This window comes from Carya illinoinensis, chromosome 11 (genome assembly GCF_018687715.1).
Source record: "Carya illinoinensis cultivar Pawnee chromosome 11, C.illinoinensisPawnee_v1, whole genome shotgun sequence".
NCBI lineage: Eukaryota > Viridiplantae > Streptophyta > Magnoliopsida > Fagales > Juglandaceae > Carya > Carya illinoinensis.
The window spans coordinates 18,109,352-18,114,459 of record NC_056762.1 but is presented as its reverse complement, the minus strand read 5'-3'; the positions used below and the strand labels follow the sequence as shown (position 1 = coordinate 18,114,459).

The 5,108-nt window shown below is 38.2% G+C and overlaps 1 non-coding gene across 1 annotated transcript; it reads left to right on the top strand.

The window, feature by feature from the left end:
- Positions 1-4,550: 4,550 nt before the first annotated feature.
- LOC122283582 lies at positions 4,551-4,657 on the top strand. Its single transcript, XR_006230980.1, has one exon. It is a non-coding gene; the product is annotated as a small nucleolar RNA R71 (small nucleolar RNA).
- Positions 4,658-5,108: the final 451 nt, after the last annotated feature.

Below are 5,108 nucleotides of genomic sequence, written 5' to 3'. Positions count from 1 at the left end.
ATGTGCCTTTTGAGTCGTTAGAAACCTCAACGGCACCATACAGGAAAACTCCTATTACCGCGAATGGTCTGCACCATCGGGATCATAATTTTCCATAGAGAGGCGAAGTCTAGAATTATAAAGTAGAACTCTTTGGCCAACTTCAAAGTTTCTCTTGAGAATGTGTCTATCATGCCATCTCTTGGTTCTCTCCTTGTATATTCGAGCATTCTCATAGGATGCATGTTGAAACTCCTCCATCTCGTTAAGTTGTAATATCCTCTTCTCACCTGTTGCCTCCATGTCAAAATTAAGAGTCTTGATAGTCCAATAAGTTCTATGTTCCAACTCCACTGATAAGTGACATGCCTTCCCGAAAACTAGACGATAGGGGGACATACCAATTGGAGTTTTGAAGGCTGTCTAGTATGCCCATAGTGCATCGTCTAACTTTTTAGACCAATCTTTCCTTGAGTTGCTCACGGTTTTCTCCAATATTCGTTTCAACTCTCAGTTGGAAATTTCTACTTGTCCACTAGTTTGAGGATGGTATGGAGTGGCAACCTTGTGTGTAACACCATATTTGCTCAAGAGTGCCTCAAATTGCCGGTTGCAAAAATGTTTCCCTCATCACTAATTATTGCTCTTGGAGTTCCAAACCCAGTGAATATCTGCTTTCTCAAAAAATTCATCACAACTTTAGAATCATTTGTAGGGAGGGCCATGGCCTCTACCTATTTGGAAACATAATCCACAGCTACTAAAATGTATTGATTAGAGAAAGAAGGAGGGAATGGCCCCATGAAATCTATGCCCCAAATATCAAATAGCTCAACAACAAGTATATTATTTAATGGCATTTCATTTTTCTAGGAAATATTATCACTCCTTTGACAGTTATCACAAGAAGAAACAAAAGCATAAGTATCTTTAAAAATGGTGGGCCAATAGAAACCTGATTGGAGCACTTTAGCTACTGTTTTGTTCACTCCATGGTGCCCACCAACCTCTAATGAATGACAATGTCTTAGGATCGACTCTATCTCTTCCTCAGGTACACATCTCCTAATCACTTGATCACTACAGTGCTTATAGAGGAAAGGTTCCTCCCAATAGTAGTGCTTGACCTCCCAAAAGGATTTCTTCCTTTGTTGGTATGTAAAATCCGGATTGATCACATTGCTTACCAAGTAGTTTACATAATCTGCATACCAAGGAACTTGTGTTAGAGATACAACAAAGAGTTGTTCATCCGAGAATACCTCATTTATTGGAGAAAGTGGGGCTCCCTCTTCGGTTGTATGCTCAAGTCTAGAGAGATGATCGGCTACTTGATTCTCGGTTCCCTTTTTGTCTTTGATCTCCAAATCAAATTCTTGTAGGAGTAAAATCCACCTAAGTAACCTTGGTTTAGCTTCCTTTTTAGCTAACAAGTATTTAAGAGCAGAATGATTAGTGTAAATAATTACTTTTGACCCAATTAAATATGATCTAAATTTATCAAAAGCAAAGACCACGGCTAGTAATTCTTTTTCCGTAGTAGCATAATTTAATTGGGCATCCATCAAGGTACAACTCACATAGTAGATAACATGGAGAACCTTGTTCTTCCTTTGTCCAAGCATAGTTCCTATTGTATTCACTTGCATCACACATCAATTCAAATAGAAGTGCCCAATTCGGTACACATATAATTGGAGCTGAACTTAACTTCTTCTTCAAATGTGCAAATGCCTGCAAACAATCATTGAAAAAGTTAAATGGAGTATCTTTGACCAAAAGAGAACAAAGTGGTTTAACAATCTTAGAAAAATCTTGAATAAAACGATGATAAAACCCCGCATGTCCTAAGAAACTTCTCACGCCCTTGACCTTGCTAGGTGGAGGTAATTTTTCGATGACCTCTACTTTGGCTCAATCTACCTCAATGCCCTTGGAAGAAACTTTATGCCCAAGTAAAATTCCTTCCTGCACCATAAAATGACATTTTTCCCAATTAAGAACAATGTTAGTTTCTTCACATGTTTGTAGAACTAAAGATAGATTATTTAAACAATTATCAAATGAAGAACCAAAGATAGAAAAATCATCTATAAAAATTTCAATAAACATTTCCACCATATCTGAAAAAATGGCCATCATGCATCGTTGAAATGTGGCTGGAGCATTTTACAAACCAAAGGGCATCCTCCGGTAGACAAATGTTCCATATGGGCAAGTGAAAGTGGTCTTTTCTTGATCTTTTAGTGAAAAGTGGATTTGATTGTATCCCGAGTATCCATCTAGGAAATAATAATAAGCATGACTCGCGAGCCGTTCCAACATTTGATCAATGAAAGGAAGTGGAAAGTGATCTTTTCGTGTGGCATCATTGAGCTTGTGGTAGTCTATGCACACTCTCCAACTCATGACTGTTCTTGTTAGGATGAGTACATTATTTTCATTCTCTACCACTGTCACTCCTCCCTTCTTGGGCACTACTTGCACCGAATTTACCCATAAGCTATCAAAAATAAGGTAAATGATTCCGGCCTTTGTAGCTGCACCGTAGACTTATAATTTTATTTCATTAAAATCTTGTGCGTGCAAAGTGAAGGGCTCATTCTCTTAATGTCGGCTATAGTCCATCCCAAAGCTTGCTTGTGAACTCTCAAAACTCGGAGTCACTTCTCTTCTTCAAGACCTATCAAAGATGAAGAAATTATTACGGGTAAAGAAGATTCATGTAAATAAGCATATTTAAGATAAGAAGGAAGAGGTTTGAGTTCTAAAGAAGGGGCCTCAATAATGGATGGCTTTTGTGGAGTAGTGTTTTTGCCCAATGTTATGTTTTCCGACTTCCCTTTAGGCAAGTAAGGTGGAGATGCTTCCAAATATGTGCACAATTGCTTATCTTGGAATTCTCAGAATCGGAAGTGCTAGATTGAACAACACATTCCTCAAGTGGTTCCTTAGGATAACTCTCTTCAAAAATTTCTACCACAAGTTCATCAATCACATCTATGTTGAAGCATGTACCGGTTGTTGACAATTATTTCATTGCCTCAAACACATTGAATGTAACTTGTTCATCTTGCATCCGTAGTATTAGTTTTCCTTGTTGCACATCTATGAGAGTTCTTCCTGTGGCTAAGAACGGTCGACCAAGAATAAGTGGGGTTTCTCTATCTTCCTCCATATCTAAAACATTAAAATCTGCAGAGAAAATAAACTTGTCAACTTTAACAAGAACATCCTCTACTATGCCTCTTGGTCGTTTAATGGATCGATCTGCCAATTGAAGTGAAACGGTAGTGACCTTGACCTCTCCTATCCCAATTTCCTGAAAATAGAAAACGGCATCAAATTTATTCTAGCACCTAAATCACACAAAGTTTTTTCGAAGTAAGAGTTTCCAATGGTGCAAAGAATAGTAAAAACTCATTGGATCTTTAAGATTTGGTGGCAACTTATTTTGCAAATTGGTGGTGCACTCTTCGGTCAACATCATGGTCTCTTACTCTCCTAATTTCCTCTTGTTTGATAGAATCTCCTTCATGAACTTCACATAACTAGACATTTGTTCCAAGACATCTGCAAAAGGAATGTTAATATGTAATTTTTTGAAAACATCAAAGAATTTAGAAAATTGTTTATCTAGCTTATTTTTCTGAAGTCTATGAGGAAAAGGTATAGGAGGAACATAATGAGAAGTAAGAGAAGAAGACTCGGGAGGATTTTTTGAGTTTTTCACTGTTGGGCTCGGAACAGGGGTGGGCAATGCGGCTCTCACAGTCATCTCCTCTTTTCCAGAATTTTTCTCTCTCTTCTAAACTAAGCTCCCTTCCACTTCTTAAAGTAATAGCCTTCACTTGCTCTTTTGGGTTTTTTTCTATGGTGCTTGGAAGTGATCCTTGAGGCCTTTAAGACACAAATGTTGCCAATTGATCGAGTGTCCTTTTAATGCTCCGCATAGTATTCTCATTGTTCTTTAGAGCAATGTCATGTTCTTGAAATTTATCATCCACCTTGGCCATAAATTGTGCCATTTCCTCCTCCATATTCATCTGCTTCTCTTATTGTTGATCTTTTAACCTGGTGGAGGCTTGACAACATTCTGGGAGTTGCTCCATGAGAAATTTGAGTGGTTTCGCCATCTTGGATTGTAAGTGTTGGAATAAGGATTGCATTGTCGTTGGTAATTCAACACAAAGTTTGCTTGCTCTGAACTATTGTTGGCGAATGGATTTCCCACTTGAGAATCTAGCCCCATATGATTTCTTGCACAAAATTCACAAATTGAATTAGTAGATTGAATGAAACTCAAATTGACATTGTCTAATTTCTTAGATAAAGCTGCAACTTGAGCAACTACAGCAGATAAAGAATCAATTTCATGAACTCCCTGAGTTCTTTTTGTTGTCACTCGATCCACTGGCCATTGATAATTGTTGGTTGCCATCTCCTCCACCAACTCATATGCATCTTCTGGTGATTTCTTCATCAAAGTCCCTCCCCATTGCTGCATCAATCATTGTACATGTTGTAGGCTGCAAACCATTGTAGAAGGTTTGCACTTGAATCCAAACAGGAAGTCCATGATGTGGACACTTTCTAAGCAATTCTTTATACCTCTCCCAAGCTTCATAAAATGACTCCATATCAAATTGGACAAAAGTGGTGATATCATTTCGCATCTTCACAGTTTTGGCTGGGGGAAAGAACTTTGCCAGAAACTTTTTAGCCAAATCATCCCATGTAGTTATGGTTAACGGTGGAAGTGAGTTTAACCATGCTTTTGCCTTGTCTCGGAGGGAGAATGGAAAGAGTCTCAATCTAATAGCATCATCGGAAATTCCGTTATGTTTAAAAGTATCACATAACTTCAGAAAATTAGCTATGTGAGCATTTGGATCATCACGTGGCATGCCACTAAATTGCACTGTTGAAGTCATAATTTGAAGAATAGCTGACTTTATCTCAAAGTTATTGGCTTGAATGGCAGGTCATCTAATGCTAGAAGTAGCTCCGGTGACCAAAGGGACATTACAATCTCCCAAAGTCATATTTCCAACTTGATCTTCTATTGTTTCGTTCCCGGTTGTGGAATCCTCATTCTCCTAGTTCAAACGATGAAGGGTGCATTCAAT